At 29.3% G+C, this 23,081-nt stretch overlaps 1 protein-coding gene across 1 annotated transcript in view; it reads right to left on the minus strand.

Moving 5' to 3' along the window:
* LOC107068563 (pickpocket protein 19) overlaps nucleotides 1-13,050 on the minus strand; it is a 33,097-nt gene extending 20,047 nt beyond the window's left edge. Inside the window, 1 exon segment of the mRNA XM_089178984.1 lies at nucleotides 11,830-13,050. The gene's annotated coding sequence lies outside the window, so the exon portion shown is untranslated.
* Nucleotides 13,051-23,081: the final 10,031 nt, after the last annotated feature.

Raw genomic sequence — 23,081 nt, forward strand, 5'->3', positions numbered from 1 at the left:
GGTGGAGGAGGATGGTTTAAAGGAAAGTATTCGATATAACGACATACGATAATGATATTCGATTATACGTTCCTTCCTGATATCCTTTCAAAGCGTCTATTCTTATTTATAACTCTCCCATAGAAAAATCTCTTCGATATTAAACCATACACACACACATATATATATATATATATATTTTTTTTTATTAACTTTAAGTATACGGATATTTTTTTTTTATCACCTGAATATCCGATTATCTTGATTTATACGTAATAAAAATATACACGAACGACAAAATATAATAATAATAATAATAATTTTAATATAAATTATTACTCGTGTTTATTATAAATTCTATACAAAAATGGAATTTTTACTTTTACAAATTGTTTAAATATTTATTAGTTTAGTTTTATTAATTTACTTTTCCATGCAATATAGTAATAATAATTGTAATATAAATTATTATTCGTATTTAATATAAATTCTATACGAAAATGAAATTTTTATTTTTACAAATTGTTTAAATATTTATTAATCTAGTTATAATAGTTTATTTTTCCATGTGCAACAGTAAATGCTACTATAAATTAAATTCAAGTTAAAAAAACACACATAGGTATATACATATATGTATGTATATATATATAATATATAAAGATAGTGAGTAAAGTCGGATATATCCCATACTATTTTCACTAGAAACGGATTTAAAGTTCCACAGGTTGAGTTCGAGCAGCTTGACCATAGAGCACACTTCTCGTTTGTTCGTTCGTTCATCTTGTTTGGCGAAGCTACGAGTCGAATAACGAGAACTGAACTTTTACTCCGACCTCTTATTTCTTTCCTTTTCCACATATTTTCCTCCCTCCTCCCTTTCAACCTCCATCCCCATTTCTCTTTCTTCTCTTTTTATTTTATTCTTTTAGTTTCCTTCAACCTCTCCCCCATCCACTCCTCACCCCTTTTTCATCGTATTCGCTCAGGCAACCCTCTCACCCCCATCTATCCCCACTACATCTCATCTGTAGCTAGCAAAGATACGACTTAATCCCATGATATACGCGAAGTTTCGTCGTGCAATGTCATGGAAAAGCTACGTTGGTTTACGTGCCGACGAACCAAAAGGATTTCTTCAGAAAAGCTTTCCTACTTTCTTCTTTTTCTATTTTTTTTTTTCTTCAAATCATCTTGACCATTTCACTTTGTAATTCGTTTTGTTTTGTTTTGTTTGGTTTTTTCGTCAAACATTTGGAAATTTTCGTTTGATAAAATAAAAATAAAATATGATTGTCAAGATAATAAGATGAATTATTAATTTAAATCAATATCATGGTACCATTTTAATTCTGTTCACATTTCAATATATTTTATAGAGAATCTTCTTTATGGTTATTATCGTTAATTTGAGAATCGAGATCTGTCGAATCTTTCAGATCCCTCGTTCGATATGAAATCAATCGAGTATTTCAATCAGGATTTTTCTTATCTCTTTTTTCTTTTTTTTTATCGTATTGTGGCTGAATCCTTTCATAGATCTCATTAACTTTCTTTCAGTCATTGAAGTTAGTGACATTAATGAACGTCTAAATTATAATTGAATTTAATAATAATCTTGCTATCTCTGTAAAATAAAAAATGTCAATCAGATTTTCATAATATAGTCAGCATCTTTAGGTACGTGTCTATTATCGATGAAGTATCTTCTTCTTTTTCTTTTTCTTTCTCTTTCCTTCTTTCTATTCATTTTATTGAAAATTAAAAAGAAAATGGATCCTAATGTTAATAGAATGTTAAGAAAAAAAAAGATAATTTGAAATACAATCGTTCTCATTATATATTATATTGTACAGAATCTAAAGTAAAAAAAAAAAAAAAAAAATAGAAGATAAAAGATAAAAAAAGATAATCTCACCCCTATCATATATTATATAAGATAATTTTGATATCATTATACGTTTTCATTTTAACGAGTTAACATATTACGAACAAAAAACACACATCACACGCAACAAGAATAATATTATCTCAAGTTATCGTATATGAAAGTTGAGTAGGTTGAGGAGGAGGAGGAGAGGTGGGAGGGGGTCGAATTTTGTTTCTAGACGTGATGCGCGTTTGCATCGATCGTAGACATTGTAAAGTTTCAATGCGTAAAATCAATATGCAATTCGTGAAACGTAGTCCAGAGACTTCGTACAAAATTGCCGGTCCGAATCTGCCTTTGTCTTTTTCTCTTACGCTCGCCCCCACATCAACAAACACACACATATATGTATATATAATACATGTATATATGTATATATATGTACATATAAATACATGCAAAAACACATACACTATTTCTCTCATTCTATCTGAAAGTTTGAAGCAAACCGGTTGGTCCACCATCTATCTATCTACCAATCTATCTATCTATCTATCTATCTATCTATCTATCTATCTATATTTTTCGTTTTTCTTTCTTTCTTTCTTTCTTTCGTTTTTTTTTTATTTTTTATTTCTTTTTTTTTTTTGTTTATTTCACGAATATTGGATTTGGAGCACGGAATGACCAATGCGATCGGATTTATCGTATATTCGGTCACTAAGCCGAGTCTAGATCTAATCACAGATTTTGTGTCGCAAGTATTATATATCATTGTTTCGATCAATCCGATTGGAAGTTCGACTGGAGGAAAGGAAATGAGAGGAGTTGAGTTTAGAGAAGAGAGGAAAGGAATGGAATGGATTGGTGACTGAGGCACAGGACGGGTTTATAGCAGAAATAAATCAAAAAATACAACAAAACATCTAACAACAACAACAACAAGCTTTCGAGTTATTTTAAATTGATCGTTGATAAGTAGAACATAAACGGGATAAAAAAGAAAGTACTACATGTGAAGAGAGAGAGAGAGAGAGAGAGAGAGAGTTGTTGTTGCGAGAACAAATAAACGAGATTGAAAATGAATTTTGTTTGGTTGAAACAATTTTGATTGAGTAACACGTAATTTTGGGGTTTTTATTTAATTGGAAAATGATGATATTTACTCTTACTTCTTTTTTTTGATTCTATGTCTTTTAGTATTTCTCTGGAAGTTCCTACAATTGTTTTTTGAGAAAACATAGTACGTATTTTCACACCGAGAATACTATCACCTGAAATAATAAACCTTCGAATATATTTCTATCGTTGATGATTAATGCGTTTTTAGTCACTAGGAAAAGATACTTTATAATTTTAATTAGTTCACTTTAGAATATGGTTCAATATTTTCTGTTATCGTTAAAACATGCAATTGATTAATTCACAAAATAATTAGTTTTTACATGAAACAACTATAACGTTCAGTTAAACTATTAAATCGACATATATTTGATCCGGAATATTACATCAATACACATACATAAAATGTTAAAGAAACAAAATCTATATAATCATTTGAAAATAATCGTATTATTTATATGTTTAAATTTCATCGATACATATTAATATTTAATTCACATGTAAGTATATTATAAATTATTACAATTTTATGAAATTTTTATCCACGTGTTATATAAAATTAAATGCTCAAATTATATCCTCATTAATTTCATGATAAATGTATAATATGTTATACATTATGCACTTTACACAATATAATTAATCGAAATCTTAGGATCGAACGATATTTATTGAAATACAAAATGTGTGTGTGTGTTTTTTTTTTAAATGTATTTAAATGTATCAGTGAAACCTTATGATTATTAAGTTTCACTCGTTCATCGTAAATGAATCACAGTTGGAATAGAAATGTGGGTTGTTTGAAATTAATAAGAATTTTAATTGAATTAAATAAACTCGTTCTATTTATCTCTCTCTCTCTCTCTCTCTCTTTTTCTCTTCCATTTACAAACTTTTATTTTCCATCTCTATCTCATTTGCAAGCAACATGCTCTATTGGCGCCTCGTATATAACCTCGATATTTGCTGGCTTTTTAGTCGCACTGCAATCGACGCTTTCCTATATGCCATCGTCTGTACGTACATATACGAAAATTCTACGAGTCGTGTTTATTCTCTATTGTTCGTTTTAGAGATCGTTTCGTTCATCCATTTTACCCTAGTTACCGGGTGGGTGGTGCATCCTCGACGCCACACCGAGAATTGCATACCCTCCTCCTCATACTCATCTTCCAACTCTTCACTTCTCTTCTCTTCTCTTTTTCTCCTTTTCACGAAAGACCAATAAACAACTTCTACAAAAAAAAAAAAAAAATACTAAAAATATAAAAACAATAATATGAACAACAACAAAAAGAAAAGAAATAACAACAACAGCAACAACAGCAAGAAGATAAATAAAGAAAATTAATTAATGCAAGAAAAGAAAAAGCAAGCAGCCGTACTTTAATGGTGGCGAAGGTGAAAACTTATGGTACAAAGTTTTTCTCTCAAAGTGAAATCTGATATTTGATAATTTTATTTTCCATATCTTTTTTTTTTTTTTTTTTAAATGAAAAAGAAGAAGAAGACAAAAAAAAGCCCGTAAAACAAGGTAGATCTCTTTCGTTGATTTTATTTTGGATCAGAGGTTCATTGTTCTACCTCGTTGATCTCGTTAAATGTAGGAAATAGGATCCTCCTCCTCAAGTGTTGTTTCTACATCAAGCATCATTCTAAAGTATAAAGTACATTTATATTTTCGAGTAATGTTATACCTCACCTTTCTCATATTCTTGCATGATAGATGAAAATATTTGTACGTTGTGGAGATCTCGGTGTGTGGTCCACGTTAAAACTAACTTTAATTATTGTTGTTGTACTCGTGACAGGTAATTTAAGTGTCCTATTATTTAGCAGTAACTTTTGTTACTTGTAAAATTTAAACTGTTTGTGTGTACTACGTACTACGTCAAATCACACTTCGTTAGTTCGTATAAAATATATTACCATTCGATGCATAATACTCGATTACGATGAAAATTCAAAATGTTTATAGGAAAAAAGACAACCTAAGGTTAATCGAAAGTTCATTAAAAGTAACAAAACGAATTTTAAGTATTTCATGAAACTTTTTATTCGTATAATCAAATCTACGGAACTATACAATCCAAGTAATTTGATTATATGTATGTATGCAGGTGTTTGCGAGATGTTATGTAATATAGAATAATAATAATAATAATAATAATATATATTCAAACGTGATAAATTGTTCGTGTTAAATTTTATTTTAATGCTTGACACACAATTTTTTTTTCTTTTTCTTTTCAATCGATTTATTTAATTAAAAAACAAACACATATGACATGGTTTATGATACGTTGAATAATTTTTGAAAAATTACCATATTTTTCTTTCGGTAACGTTGTGATTTCTTTCTGTTTAAATATAAATTGAAAAAGTAAAACAAACACGAAAAAATAAGAACCAAAAGTAACTAAAGTAATGGATCATTGGAATAATTTAAATCGATGGAATCAATGGAATATTTTTAATCGAGCACGGAATGTAATTGACATTTTATTTAAGGAATGTTCTTGTTCAACATTGCGAATACCTATCGAGCGTACATACGATTGGTTTTGGATACCCGTTGTAAAAAAGAAGATTAGTTTTTTTTTTATTTCTTTCTCTTCCTCTCCTCTTCTCTCCTCTCTTCTCTTTTGTCATGTTATCATTTTTTCCTTCTTTTTTTTTTTGTTTTTTTGTTTTTTTTTTTTTTTTCAACTCATCCGGATAGGAGACGAAAGAGGAGAAGTTTGGACGTTAGTAATCGATGGAAAAATTGTTATCGTTTCGTGGAACGTTCTGACCACTTTATCTTACACGCCACGTGCCACTTCCTTCCGTTATCCGTATCCGATCGAACGTACGTGAAAAATAAAAAAAATAAAATAAAAAAATAAAAAAATAGAAACAAACAAAAAAAAACAAAAACAAATTATACGATAGTACGTATGAACGTGGAATGGTGTAAATATTCGACGAAATTTTGTTTGAAATTTCATAGGGAAATATGTCGTGTATGTAGGAGGGATAAGGGGGGTGGTGGTAGGTGGAGGGAGGTTGGAGGTGGAGAGAGGAAGCTGGGATTTTGTTTGTTACTCTCTCTCTCTCTCTCTCGCGACATCTTTGCAATCGGTGAAAAAAAGAAAAAATGATATAAAACGATCCAACTGGTAGGATTTAAAATATTGTTTTTGAATTTCAATTACTAATACGAATTCGAAGATTTATTTAAAAAAAAAAAAAAAAGGAAAAAGAGAGAGAGAGAGAGAGAGAATTAAAACAAAAATAAAATATATAATCATTTTGTTTTAATTTCTAACGATTTTATTACGATAAAAAAATTAAAGAAGAATTTTAACGAGTTAGTTTTTAAAGTAGTTTTATAAGTAGCAAATAAATATCAACCATTGAAAGAAAACATTTCTCTCTTAAGATGAATTTTCTCTCTCTTCTCTGTCCTCCCTGCTTTGGTCATCCCTTTTTCCCATTGTCTGAAATATCACGTCTAGTAAAGTACAATTATGAGTACAAAGACTTGAAAAGAATAAGAAAAATAATAATAATAATAATAATAATAATAATAATAATAATAATAATAATAATAATAATAAGAAGAAGAAGAAGAAGAAGAAACGGAGATGTGGTCTGATACTCGAAGCCGATCGTACAACTCGAGGTGAAAGTTTCAAAGTACTAATATTCGTCAACCTCGACTATTCTCTCTTTGAAATTACAAAGTTTCGTGATAAATGTATTGTACTCCTTTCTATTTATCCATTTATCTATCTATCTATCTATCTATCTATCTATCTATCTATCTATCTATCTATCTATTTCTCTTTCTCTCTCTTCATTTTATTATTATACTTATATTTTTATATTTTTCGTATGTGTATAAAGAGAAAAAGAAGAAGAAGAAGAAGAAGAAGAAGAAGGACAAAATTTACAGAAATAGTAAATATATTAATATATTTTATATCTATATATATGTTTCTTCTGTGCACATTTATGTAATTGATCTCCTCCTAAACGGCTGGACCGATTTTAATGAAATTTTGTGTGTGTCTTAAGGTGGATTCGATAATGGTTTAGATTTACAATTCGGTCCTATTTAAGTTATTTATTTAATTAATTGTTTATTTATAAATTGTTATACGAAAAGTTTTATAAGTTGAAGTTAATCGATATTTTATGTTGATATTATACTTGTCGGTATATTCGATATATTTCTCTTATTGTTTCCTTCGTGTTATTATCGTGTTACAAAAAATCGTGTGCTAATTAAAATATTACATTAAGATCTCTAATTAGTGTTTAAAGAAGTTAATCATATAAATACAGGAGTATATATTAATAGTTAAAAAAAATCGCAATAAAAATTATGCTATGTGCTAAGTTGGAAAAACAAAACGCGTGCAATAAAATAGAAGCTTTCACGTCAAAAAAGCCACAGCAACGCGTGGCCAGGCACCCCTAGTGCCCTATATTTTTTCTTTTTTTTCTTCTCATCATTTGAGTAAAAGAATTTGAGGAGTTTAAATGATGAGACTTGATCAATATACAATGATTAGGCGAATGATGATGAATCATGGTGAAATGAACGTTTAAAGGACTTTTTTAAGAATGACTATAGAAAACTTTCTTCTTATTTCTCTTCTTTTATTGTTTTTTGTTCCGTCACTTAACTTGAAGAAGTAGAAAAAGAGTAGAAGGTTTAAAATAAGAAGGGTTAGAGAGGTGGGTTGATACGATGCGTGGTTAGAATTAAGAAAAGCTACGATAAATCGTTTTCTATCGTCTTGTATATCGATCAAAACGTATCGTAGAACGAAATAACGAGCTACGTTTTCTACTTACGTTTACTATCGAAATAAAAAAAAGTACCATGTTAGAAGTTGAAAAGCTTGTAACAAGAAAAAAAGAAAAAAAAAAAAAAGGAATGAAGCAGATAAAAAGTAAAAAAAGTGTTTGATTTGTTTCTTACGACGACAAGTTCAATGTGAATTTCAATTTATTTACAATTTATTTGGTGATCGTATAAATATATAAAAAACGTTTATTGATTATGATGTCAGTGTATTCCATGAGAAATAATAAAAAGAAATAATAAAAAAATGGAGAGAGAGAGAGAGAGAGAGAGAGAGAGAGAGAGAGAGAGACAAGAATAAAATAATAAAAAAGTGTAAGATAAAGTAAACGATACTAGTAAATTATTTTACGATACAAGTTTGGAAGGTGTTAGAATTGTTTACATTTATAGGTAATACTGTGTGTGCACATATGTTTATCGCTCGTGAAAATTTCTTCTATGGTACTAAGAAAAAAGAATAAAAAAAAGAAGAAGAAGAAGAAGAAAAAGAAATGGTTAAAAGAATAAAGAAGAAAACCATAGGAGTATGATTTTTACGATATAAGTTCGATGGTACTAGAAATGTTTATATTTATCGGTTAGTCCTTGGCAATATGTTTATTACCTATGAAAGTTCATTCTAAGAGAACGAGATAGAGAGAAAGAGAGAGATAAAATATTAAACGTAAAAGTGTATGTGTGTATAAGAAAGAGAAAGAGAGAAAGAGAGCTTTGTTCGCCACGATAAACAGGAAGTGACGTTATTCGAAGATGAAGCTAGAAACTTGTTCGATTCTCTTCTTGAATAGAAAGAGAATGAGAGAGAGAGAGAGAGAGTGAGTGAGAGAGAATCGAGATGTTTACTCGAACCATTCGTTGAATCGATCCGGAAGAAGACCCGTCTTCTCTCCAGATTCACTGACTTACCTAAAACGAAAACGGAAAGGATGATTATTAAATCGATATGTGAAAAGATTTAAAAGATTTATTATAGTTTAATATATCGTTTTTCTTAAACACACGTTTTTATTATAACTCGTTTTAATTTTAATTCAAAATAATAATAATAATAATAATAATTTTTTTGCTTACACGAAAAGTTTCAATTATTATTTTATTTTATTTTTTTTTTTATATTATATCAAATCGTTCCACATTAATATTTTAAATTTTTTCTCTTAATCTTAAGTATTACACGTACGAGATATTTTGTTGTTATTTTGGTATATCTAAGAGTGCAATTAGATTTCAATGAATATTATTCGGTATTATTAGTTTGTCATTACAACAACATTATACACACGTAATCTCAACGATGTTAATTATTTTTGAATAATTATTTCGATTATGATCAATAGGAATATTATTATTCGGAATTTATTTATAATAGATCTGTGTTAATTATGTAATAATTATAATATCATGTATATACTTTTTTTTTTGTATTTTGATATGTATGCACTCGGATTAGAAGAATATTATTCTGTAGGAATTTGTCATTGCAACATGATACACGTAATCTGAACGATGTTAATTATTTTTGATTAATTATTTTGATTATGATCAATAGGTATATTGTTCTGAATTTAGTTATAATAGATCTATTGCATTTGAAAATATCTGTTGACTATTATTGCACACATGTAGATATATACTATAGTACAATAATTATTTATTAATACGCGACGAATCGTTCAGAACAGTTGGCAATGTGTTAATAGCTCGTTCACAAGTGAAGGCTTTGCATATCCATTGAGAGAACCTGTTTCAAACGATGGGACAACCAAACTACGACGTACGATAACGCACTATGAAACATTTTGACAGCTTATGGTTCCCATATTTCATTGGAACTTCGCATGAAACACTTATCATCATCGTCTATGTACTGTTCCTACGTAAAGCCACTCACAAAGTTTCACTATATTATATCTATCCAAAATGTTTGCAATATTATACTTCGATTTGTATCATTTTGATTTTTAAAAAGGGGTTGGAATTATTCACAATGATGTATTTTTTTTATAATTAAAAAATTGTTATCATTGATATCGTTTCACGGATAAAAATTCTAATTCGAATATTTATCAAAAGTATTGTTTTTTGTCTTTTAGAACGATTTATTAAATAAATCAATGAATTTATATTAGATTTATTAGATTATGTTAATTTATTGAAGATAAATGATATTAATTTTTATCAATTTTCTTTGTTTCCACTTTATCTCCTTTATTTATTTTTTATAACCCTGTAAATTTTTTTTATTTATTTATTTTTATTATTCACTTGTTAGATATTTATTACAAACTATACGAGAATATTTATTTCTTTTTTTCAATTTTTTTTTTTTTTGAGCGATTCATTCTTCTATAAATGAATTTATCTTTAATCAATTTAATTTTTAATAAAAAATATCGTATCATGTAAAAATTTAATTCTTCATAACCGCATGCGTCTATAAATTTTGTTTTTGTTTTATTTCTTTTGTTATATCCAATCATATAAATATTTATGACAGAACAACTCTAATGAATATTATATTTCGGAATAAAAAAGAAAAAAAAATGGGAAGGGAGAATTTTATTTTTCACCTAGGGTTTTTTTTTCTCACAATTCCCATCGAATTTCCTTGGTAATTACGACCCCCCCCCTTCCCTAAACAATTTTCGGCTCGTTCGTGCGGGAAAACTTGTGAAACGAGCGTGAATTATCGAAGGTTAATCCGACGAGAGTTCGTTTTATCGCTCGGTTGACGAGAGGAAGATAAAATAAGATGAAAAATAAAAAAATAAAAAAAAGTAAAAGTAAAAGTAAAAGAAGTAGAAGAAGAAGAAGAAAAATAAAAAAAAAACAAGTAGAAACAGAAAAGGAATTAGAAGAAGAAGAAAAAAAGGGAAAAAAGGGATGGAATGGAATGGGATGAGAACGAGGAGTGGTAGTAGGATTTGTTAATGAACGTTGCCTGATAAATTCTCGTTGAAAGAATAAGAGAAAATTCTCGCGGTTTCAGAATGGTTCGTTCGCTTTAGAAAATATTTCGAATTAATTTGACTTTGGTTATAAAAACCTTATAATAATAATAATAGTAATAATAACAACGCGAGAATATGATAAATACTTTTTAACATTTTTCGTGTTGATCATATTACATTCATATTCGTACAATTAATATTTCGTTATGAATAGTTGTGCTAAATTTAGTACAATATTTATTTTAACACTCACGTGTATGCTAATGAGCGTTACTTTTACAACGTTGTTTTCATTGAATTCATTTTTTTCTTCATCATCGATAAATCTCTCTCTCTCTCTCTTCGTTCATTTAAAAAGAAATAAAAAAAATAAAGAAACTTTCTTTTTATCTAAGAACAACAAAAATATTTCGTTTTGAAGTTGCAAAGTAAGTAAGTAAAAGTATATAAGAATAAGAATAAGAATAAGAATAAAAATAAGAATAAGAATGAGATGATGATGACGAGAAAAAATAAAAGAACGTAGTCGAACGTTTGAACGAGGCTTGCTATTACGAGACATGTAATTAACATAGTTGTTTTCATCTTTACCTAGTTTGCCCAGCCTCGAGAAATAATTCGAGCTTATGACCGCCGAGAGCTCTTCAGCATAAATTTAACTTAATGAGATATCGGATAAGACATTCTTTCTTATTTCGACCAAGATTTCAACTTCCTCGCGACCTATTTTACTTTTACATCCTAAATATTATTACCCAATTATTAATATCAAATGTGTTGCTACTATATTTTAACTGTTACAAATTTTTGATCAAATCTATGCACAAGTAATTAACCCGCCCCTAATCCAAACAATTTACTTATCTTACTAAATAGAAATCCTTTTTTTCTTTTATAATTATTTAATAACGTTTAACAATTTGTTCCTAGGATACTGATAAATTTATCTTAACACGTTTAATAAATAATAAAAAGAACACACGAATATAATAAATAAAATTATCAATTTATTGAAATAACATATTTTATTTTTAGATTGTCAATACCTATCGTAAGTTGTTCATTTAACCAATTGGACGTGTACCAAGTAACACTGATTTTCCTTTGTCTGGAAAGAAAACTTTAACAGACAAAACAACTTTTGTTTTCTTGTTTCCTTCTTCCTCTTCTTCTTTCTTTTTCTTTTATTTCTATTCGGATGATAGCGTAGCTAGGGTGAACGAGTTTTCTCATCGAGGGAAAAAACAACGAGATTGCTTTACATCGAGTGCCAATTACTGAACGCGTCACTGTGGCTCATCGATGGACTCTAGTGGTAACAGCTAGCAACCAACTAGCTAGGTAGGTAGCTGTTAACGGAGAAGGAGAAATAGAGGAAAGGGTGAAAAGTGCGACATGAAGGTGATCTGGAGGGTGGGAGGTAGATATGGTAGAAAGTATGGATAAAGGTGTGTAGAGTTGTGGGAGTAGAAGTTTGAGTAAAAGTTTGTAAGGGTTGGTGTCGCGCGCCACCAGAAGTGTCGAAAGAGTCAAGTAAGAATGGCGAGGATCTGGTAGTTAATGAACATCGGCGAGTGAAGTTGCACAAATTTCGCTGCAACTAGGTAAGAGGGGGTGAAGGAAGAAGAGGAATATAGGGGTTTGGGTTGAGTGAGGTGAGGTGAGAGTGATTGAGCGAGAGGAGGATAGGAATAGAGTGAGAGAGGGTGGGTTTGGAGAAACAGAGACAGAGAGAGCAAATTGAGTGAGGCGGCAACGGGACTATTGATCCAGCTTTTCCACCCCTTGCTTTCACCCTCTCTTATCCTCTCCCTTACTCTCTCTCTCTCTCTCTCTCTCTCTCTCTCTCACTTAGTCGCGTTACCCTTCTCCATCGGCCACCAAAGCCGCCATCTCCACTCTCGTGCCGGCACGAGTAGTAGCAGCAGCACACAAGCAACGTTGTTCCTTCCTCTTCCATAATTCTACGAAAAAGAAAAAGAAGAAAATAGAGAAAGAAAGTAAAAAAAAAAAAGGGAAAAGGAAACTAAGGTGGAGATTGAGGTGTAGGTTGGGGTGGTGGTGGAGGTTGGCTGCGGGGGTTAAAAAAAAAGGAAAATGGGGGAAGGAAGAAATGTTTCTTTACCATCCAAAGGACATCTCATACCTTTGGAAGATGGGGTCTTTTGGAGAAAATTTTCCTTCTTCTATGTTGTGAATGGTTTTTATCTAAAGCACGTCGCTACCGATACCATTTTACTTCACAACAAAGATGAGATCCTGTTTGTCTCTCCATTATAAATTGAATTTTCTCTTAAGAAATCGCTCAGGCCATTAACGTAACTTCTTCTTCTTCTTCTTCTTCTTCTTCTAGGATGAGGAAAATGGGAAGGGGTGTGTAAGGGAGTAAAGAGAGACAGGATGGATTTTTCTTCTTATTTCGTATTTTATCTTTTGACTGTCCTTTTTCTCGATATTTTTCGTTGGAAATGAACGAGTTTAAATCCATCATGTATATATATATATATGTGTGTGTGTGTGTGTGTGTGGGAGGTCCATCTTACCTGGCTGGGTCAACAATAATAAGCTCCAAAAAAATAAAAGTCTGGACAATTATTTCTTTATACTACTTTTATTTTTTCGTCATCATTCCTTCCTTTACTTTTTACTTCCATAACATCCCCATAACTATCTTCTTTTTTTCTTTTAACTTTCTCTCTCTTTAGTTTTATATTTTGACTTTTTGTTATTTCTTTTCTCAACTCTGTCTCATTTTCCCCATACAATCTGCAAACTCATCCCCTCCGTCTGCTTTTTTTTTTTCTTCATTCAATCTACATCGAGAATTTCTAAATCTTCGCCAGAATCTTCTTGTCCTTCTCGTTGACAGAAAGAGTGAGAGAGAAGGAATGAGTAAGGGTAGTAGACTTATACAACCCCTATCGCGTCGCGCTGAATTTAAACGAACCAAAGCAGACGTTCCTCAGACTCCTCTTCATCGAACGAAAACTGTCTAACCCCTCCTTTCACTCTCTCTCTCTCTCTCTCTCTGTCTCTCCCTTTTTCTGTCTCTTCTTCTCTCTCATTTTATTTCTGCGATAAACCAGATATGGATTTTATTATCTCAGGTCAGTTATCCCCTTTCCGACATTCGACACAGATGTACATTCACTTTCTTTATATCAATTTAATAAATTCGAACATTTTTATCGATTTAATATTTATTCGACGACGTTCAAATTGATTTTGATCAGCCATTCAAAACAATTTTCAAATCTTTTATGGTTTTTTTTTTGTAATAACTCTGTCGAGCCATATGTATTTCAGGAATGTATTTTGATATTGTATAAAATTTCAAACCATTTTTTTAAATTAAAATCTGACAACTTTTTTTTAAACGACTATTATCGAATTTTTTTTTTTTTTTTAAGGGGATTCTATTTATTTTTTAGTTTTTGCAGATTGGGTTATTTATTAATAGTTCATATTCGTAATAAAGTATTGTTAAATTCTTATATATAAATATAAGAATATATTTATAAAGATATAAATATAAAATAAATAGTATAAGAAAATATATTATTAAATAAAATATACTATAAATATAGTATATATAGTACAAGAATTTATTTATAAAAATATATTTTGAAATTGTTAAGTTTTTAAATCAATCATGAATTTGATTGCAAAAAATATTGTAAGATTTTATTCTATAATAAAAGAAATAAAATGTGACATAATTGATACAAGTAATTAGTATTTCAAGTAGCATAATAATATACAAAAGAGAAACAACTAATAAGTATTACTTACAAAAATATTTATTATACTTTTTTATCATTAAATAAAATTATTTTTCTCACCTAGAATAAAATTTTTCTTTTTACAATCACACAAATCTATGTCAATTAAAAAGTTGAATAATTCTAAAATAAATTTCAATGTTGAAAAATTTTCTAATTAAAACTTACATTTATATTTACTTTGTATTACATAAAGTAAATATATATATTATATTTTATTTTATATTTATATATTAATATATATTAATATATAATTAATATATAAATTATATATTAATATATAATTTATATATTAAATTTTGTATTACACAAAGTAAATAATAATAATAATTATTTCTTATTATGTAGAAAATACAATGTAGAAAATTCTTTGTTACTCGTTGTATTATAGAAAAATCTTGATTGATTCGTATATTTTCTATGTATATCTTTATACGTAGATATCATTGACGTTGATTTAAAGGGTACTTTCATGCGTATAACGTTTCAACTAGGAGCTTACATTGAATAACCAGAGGATCGATTGCCGTTACGATCCTTTCCGATTGATAAATAGCTTTAGTTGTTATTCCCTTATGTAGAACGACTTTACCTAATGGTCTGGAAGTGTTAGCAAGATTTGAGAAAGTTCTTTGAAAATTAGAATATAAAGGCAGATATTTATGGTGGATTCGAATTCAAGATAACCCATTAAAAAAAAAAAAAAAAAAAAAAAAAAACCATTTTATAATTATCATTTATTTTATTTTTTTGTTACAAATATTGCAATGTAAAAATATTCTATAAATAATATTTTGTATCATTTACACATTATCATGATTTGAAATTTTCTTTTCTACATTGATATCTTACAAAATTATTATTATTAACTGGAGTTCAGAACAAATTAATTGTTATTTAATAAATATTGAAATACAAAAAAATATATTAACAAATAATTACGTTTATTATTTATTAATGTACTTGATATATACAAATAATAACATTTTTGTAATAAAGTTGAAACAAATCATAGGTTACGATTTGTAATCGTAATGAATTGAATTACGTTTTCCTATTGTATCAGAGACTACTTAATTTCTCATTTATCACCTGAGTACCTTTATGTTGGATACAAATTGTGTCTTATACGATAACCGACTACTTGCCTTACATAGCTATTACGCTCCAGAGAATATCTCTTTATCTCTCTTCTCTCTCTCTCTCTCTCTCTCTCTCTCTTTCTCATATATATATTTTGTAGGGCATTAGAAGGGCCAAGTTGTATTCAAGCGTCATAGATCCTGAGGGCATAGACAGAAATTCCGAGCTACGACAGGAATTTCCATCTCTGCCTGGTTGTAAGCCCACGAATATACATATATTACTTTTATTATACACGTTTTACGCATACACATATATACATATATTTTTGAGTATATATATATATATATATATATATATATATATATATATATATAGCGTATTTGGAATTCGTTGAATTGTGAAACAAAAGTGGCTCGGAAAATGTTGAAAATTGTTAAACAACGATGTCGGTATAGGTTTGACGATCATGTTGGCTATTATTTTGATGGAATTTTCCCATTGGTGGTAATTACCAGAGTGAATTAGTGCGAAAAGTAAACAAGGAAGGAATGAACAGGCGAGAGAACCAATATACCTGTCGTACCTTGCTCTAGGTTCCCTTTGATAAAGAGACAATCATACCTTTGCCACGATACCCTCAACACAATTTCGCTCATCCAGCAATCCTACTGTGTTTTGTTTACAAAGATCTTTGATTTCATTCGTTTATAGTTGTGCAATCTCCAGTTTACTAGTGCTTTCAACTAAACCTTTCTCTCTCTCTCTCTCTCTCTCTCTGTATCTCTCTATTACACTGACCCAAAAATCAAAATTGGACTGCCGTTAATTGTCAGATTTCGTTCGTTAACAAGTTTCCTGTCGGTTCGATGCCACACATCTCACCCACACATCTCACCCACACATCTCACCCACACACACCTCCCCATTTTCGCACCCACGAAAAAGAAAATAAAACAAAAAACAATTGACAACAAAATACTGCCCACCGTCGTTTGTGTTTGTTCTTCGTTATTGTTTCTTTGTATTTTTTTTTTGTTTATTTATTTTTCTAGATTTTTTTTTCGGTTCTCGTCTCAACTTCGTCGAAAGCTTTTTTTTTTCAATTTTCTTTTTTTTTCATCCGCAAACTTTCTTCATTCACGTGCTCGAGCTTTCATAGGAAAAGTTGATTATCGCGTACTACACGCCGCAAATATTTATTCAACTCTGAAATTACAATTTCGTTGTTTTTTCTTTTCTTCCTTTTTTTTGGTTTTTTGTTTTATTTTATTGTTAACTAATAGAAATAAATGTTTCTTTTCTTTTTGTCTAAGATAGAAGTCAGCAGTTATGAATATGATTCGAGGGAAACATTTTGACAGATTCATTCAATGAGCGTTAGAATATTTTGAAAATTGGAAAAGTAAAAACAATAACGTTGAAAATTGATCTTACGAAATGCGATAACGCACATATTAAAACATTTTCTGGTTTTCTGTGAAGCATATTTAATGCGACAAGCAATTACAAAAGTTCGATCAATCAAAAATGATATTACTCTCTTTGACTTATTATTAATATTATATTATTAATGAAAAGATTATTGTATTAAAAGATATTCGTTTTGATGATTAAATGAAATTTGATTTAAATGATGAAATCCCTTCCCACACTCGTATCTTTTATCAGTACGCATGTATTATTTTCACGAGCGTTGTTTTATTGTATATTATAAAAAGAGTCAGTCAAAAACATAAAAATAAAATAAAAATTGTATTATTCTCTGACCCATTTCGTTTTACGTTATTTTATTATCACCGCAAGCTAATATTCCACCAAACTCTACGTATAAATTCGTTGCAATATTCGTACTGGGACTTCCTGTTCCAATTTTTCTTTTTTCTTTTTTTTTTTTCTTCTTTTTTCTTTTTCTTTTTACCGTGCACGCTCACCCGTTTGTACCTTTTCGTCGTTGGCATTCTCATTTTTTAAGGACGTGAAACTAATGGGTAACATTTATCCGTGCTTTCCTCTGCTTATTCCCCTGCACACACATACACACACGTACACGCACACACACACACACACATACATAGAGAACAAGAGAGAGAGAAAGAAGAATCATGTTCGTTCGTTTCCGAAACGATAGTAACAGTTGGTCGTACGCGTTATCCACTTGCTATATCAAGTTCTTTGAATTATTAAAAGAACCGGTCACAGTTGTGCTCGCAAGGGGTATTCGTTTTGTAAGATATCGCGTTTTCACGGACGAACACGATCCTACGATCAATTGGTTGCAATCGAACGAGCTTTCTAATACGCTAACTGGAAATATTGCCAAAGGAATGTAGTAAAAAAAATGAGGGTAAGAAAGAGAGATGTCGTGCATTGAATTTTCGTAATTTCGTTAAACCATTAACTGCCAACTACGAGATATCTCATATAGTCTGTGCTGCAATTTTAGATTAATTACAAATGGTTATTTGCATTAAGAATTATTAAAAAAGGTTAAATAGAATATTTATATGGTGTAAGAAACATTAATTATTAATTATTGTAAATACCATTACAATAATAATATTATTATATTTTTAAAAATTTGAATATGTCTGATGGTCAATGGGTTAAATTACAATTCTTCTTGAAAGTTCTTTGAAAGAAGAAACAAAAAAAATATATAATTTAGTTGATAAATTAAAAAACAAAAATATTGAATAATTGTGTGATTAAATGTATGATAATTACAGATTTAAATAGGTGCGTATTTAAACTGATGTTATTTAGTTTTCCTTCTTTCGTTGTAAAAATGAATTGTTAACTTTCGAATATGTGTACTCATATAAAATAATTATGACAGAAATAAAAAGTATACATAATAAATAATTCAGAAATAACGTAGAAAATAATGGTCAAACAAAGTAGAATAAAATCTTATTAATTATTTAGGTACTTTGAAAACAAAACGATTTATTCAAAATTATTATCACTCAAATATGGTGTTTATGTTAAATCAAGTTTAACGAGAGGTGTAAAATATTACGATAATATTTTATACAATGATATTACTTTTCTTTACTTTTAATCGTACTAATATCAAATTCGAATTACAAGCTATATGAGTTTTTTATTTTGAAAGTGGTCTGATTCAATTTTCGATAAAAATCCAATTGTATAATAATAGTTACACATTTTTAAATGATATTTTTATTCTGAGAAGCAATTTGTTATTAAATATATTTAAAATCATTCAAATTTTGTAATAGGAAAATTTGCTGATTAATGAAATCATCATTGCGTAGGAGTGACAAAATAATGACATTAGAATGCAAAAAATGCTAAAATTATGATATTTTAATCTTAAATTCTCTTTATTAGGAATATTATAATCGTTGCACACATGCGCATCATTCGGAAAGTCATATAAACAACATTGAATAAATGCAGTTACATAGATGATCACTTATCAGTTTGAAGGTGAATTCCGAGGATGACGGTACTCCGATAATATACTTGGTGTTTTTAGTTAACAATACACGTTCTTTTCGATTAATTAACAATTATTTTAATATTCTAATACATTCTACTTATATTACTTAAAAATTTTAACCCTCGAAGCCATCACTGTGCATCATCGATAAATTAATTACATTAGAAGGCAAAAATTTCGAAAATTAGAACGTTTTAATCTTAAATTTTCTTTATTAGGAATATTATTACATATATAAATGTAATATTAGACTATTTTGAAAATAAACTACACATATTTAATCTGATATAATAAATAATATTAAAAAAGAAAAAGAGAATAAAAATTAATTGAAATAAATAAATAATAAATAAAATTAGAGAAAGAGAATAAACAAAATAAATGAAATAAATAATAAAAACAAAAGAAAAATGAAACATGGAATATGCCGAAGAAAATAAAAAAGGATCTTGATTAGTGACATCTCGCCTTTGTGTGTGTGTGTGTGTGTGTGTGTGTGTGTGTCGATGTGAGGAAAGTAAAAATCGAAACGAAGAGTGGCTGACGGTTCGTAACAGCTCGCTTGCTCGGTTCTCCATCAACCGCAATAGAGCTTAAAGCTGAGTAAGCATCGGAAATCGATAACGCAATCTGCCCACTATCGCACAAACGTTTTGGCGTGACAGCGGTCGACTGATATGAGCCGCCGAATGTGACAAACGTTCATAATGCATGCAGATTTCTAGCTTATACCAATACACCACCCCCCCACTTTTCTCTCTCTCTCTTTTTTTCTTTCACCCTCCGCAGTATCGAAAATTTAATTTTACGAAATAGAAAAAGAAATAATATATTTCTCTCAGGAAAAAAGCTTTGGAAATAATATTGAAAAGAAATTAATTGTTACGATTGAAAAATATCCTGTGTGTTCATTTTTTTTTTTTTTTTTAGGAATTAATATCGTGTTATTTTTTTATGGTGAAATAGAAAACCATTTTTTTTCCTAAAGTTTTTTTGTGTGTATTATAATATATATATATGTATATATATTTTATAATCTATCTTATAATTTATATTTTATATTTATATTTTTGGACAAATAACGATATTGCTTGTTGAACCAGCTAAAATTTTAATATAATATTTAAATGAGATTTCAAATTACATAGGTTGTGTAATAGAACTAAATAAATCATTATCATATCGAATTATTTATTTGTTTGAAATACATTTAAAAAAATCGTTGTTTAATAATATGATAAAATAATTTATAATATCATATATATATTATGTAATAAATAAAATATCAAGAGTAACATTAAGAGTAGTAACTGTATTGCAAGATTTTAATAATATTTAAAAAGTTTTAATTAGACGAAAGTACAATCGCTAAAATTTCGTATCTGTGTCAAAGAAACGTAAATCAACGGGCTAGCGATAAAGCAAGAGTTGTTCGTAAATGTATCGTGTATTAATTATCGTGAACTAATTGCCGAACGAAGCGAATACTGATTTGACGAAATGAAAGAGAGATGAAAAGAGAAAAAGGGGTGAAGGAAAAAGAGAGAAAGAAATGGAAAAAGAGAAAAATACCTTCACAATTTAAAATGTTATTACATGGAACATAAATTTTAAATGTTCTCGAAGGTAAAAATAAAATATTTAAGTGAACAATATATTTCATATCAAAGGTAGATTATTTTTTTATCAAATATATTCGATCGTGAAGTTAAATTATAATATAAAGAACGATGAATGATTTTAATAAATTCTTTGGTATTACGAAAATGAATGGACAAGGAACAAATTGAAAAGAAATATTTCCTATACAAATACTTCATTGAATATTCATTGCTTTTCATGGAATAGTTACTCTTTACCCTCAAGGGTTATTGTTCATTAGAACGGTTCTGTCTATCAATTAAATTTTTCTCTACCATATCGACAATTGATAACCAAGAGATTCATACAATTCAATCGCATTGAATATATTTTATTATATATGGAATTACGAATGAAGGAATTAAACGAACGAACGAACGAACGAACGAACGTACGAAGAAAATTATATCAAAAGAGATAAAAAAAAAAAAATAGATAGAGGAAATGTTAAGTACCTTATTGGTCGGAGACAAGGTAATATGCGGGATGCGTGGGTTGCATTCTAAATTCATTTATGGAATGGAAAACGTGCTATGGTTGCACAGAGCCAAGCTCGATAATTTGGAACTTTCAAAACGAGCATGTTACAACCGATGATTAAAGCTTTCACCAAAACGAATTCATTAAAGTGTATCAAACACGGTGTAACTAGGTGAAACTCGTACTATCGCAAAACAAAAAAGCGTTTGATAGTCGAATAAAAATAAAGAAAAATAAATAATGAAAAATAAAAATAAAAGAAAGTAAACTTAAACTAGTACAAATATTTGATATTATTTTATTTCACGAACATTTTTAAATAGAAACAAAAAGTCATTTTCGATTGATTTGCATATACTTCATTAACTCTTAAGTCATAATTTTAATCGTTGACAATAAACGTAAAAGAAAATCGTATAAAGTTCTTACTTATTATTGAAGTTATTTATTATTATTTATAATTCGTTTGGGGAAAAGGTTTTACGTTTGTCGAATAGGTAAGCGGATAGATGGGTTGTAATGTTTAAACCCATTTTTCACTGACCTTTCGTCGCATCAACAACGCGTTAACGTTGCAGTTATAAAATCAAATTTTCCGTTGAAACGATACTAACCCACTAACTGCATCTCCCAGTGCACACATATAGATGAATTTTCAGATAGGTGTAGGTATATCTATTGTAAAGGTATGATATGAGAACGAGCACTTTTGTTAGCGACAGCTATGTTATTCATTAACTTTCCGAGCAACGATTAATTTCACGGTCCTGTCAACAAAGTCACTCGAATCTGGTGTTCACTGAACCTCTGCTAACATCATTGCCAACATCGAATACACCACCACTACTAATACTATGACTACTACTACCAACAACTTCAACTAGTTCTCCTATATACCAGAAAGATTCACCAACACCACCACTACCACTAGCGACATCACTTTCAGCACCAACCTGGGACCGATATTTTCTGGCATGCGGCACGACGCAAAGCGTGTTCCAACGCAAAGTCGTAACGCATTTCGGTCAGGGCAAAACGATTGGCACTGTGCTAAAGCGAATTAAATATGAGCATTGCGGTTTTACCATTTGCGTTTGACGACCTTGCAAGAAGGTATCCCTCATACGTACCAGAAAATATTTAATAATATCTTAAATAGAATTTTTCAACAATTTTCCTCTCTATCGCAGTCAGATCAAATTTTGTTTCTTTTCCCAAATCAATTTCAAATTCTATCGTTTATTTGAATTTTAATAATAATAATAAAAAAAAAGAATAAATAAGTAAGAGGAATTTATATTGTAAATTTTTCAAATGTAATTGTAAAGTGTGTACAGTTTTAGTCGAAAATCTAGAACAATTTCTCATCGACTTTAAACGATATGACCACAATGCGATGAGGTAACTATAAGTTCTCTCTGTGTATGTGTTCACCTACGTTTATCGCTAAATCATCGTTAGCGGATTGAAATTGTGGTCGATCGATAAAACGCGAAATTTAAACTTGACGGGTATATTGAGAGTACAATAAATATTCGATAATATTCGCATAGAATAGAATAATTCTACTCGTTTCTTACAAAATAATATAAAATATATTTCGTAATTTAACTTATGCTTATCTTAATATCCCTATCTCTCTTTCTTTCCGTATTTTTCCTTTCTCTTTATCTTCAAATCGAATCCCAAAAGCGAATCGATAGGATCGGTAAGCGTTTTACCGTCACTTTACTCCTACAATGGGATTAAGTCGTCCGATCGTTTTCGATTAAGACCGAACACACTAGGAACATTTTAGTGTAACGTCCTTGTTAAAGTCGATATTCTATTGAAATAGCAGTAT

The sequence above is a fragment of the Polistes dominula genome, unplaced genomic scaffold (assembly GCF_049000335.1).
Source record: "Polistes dominula isolate Pdom_NZ unplaced genomic scaffold, Pdom_raw_medaka contig_18, whole genome shotgun sequence".
Taxonomy (NCBI): Eukaryota; Metazoa; Arthropoda; class Insecta; order Hymenoptera; family Vespidae; genus Polistes; species Polistes dominula.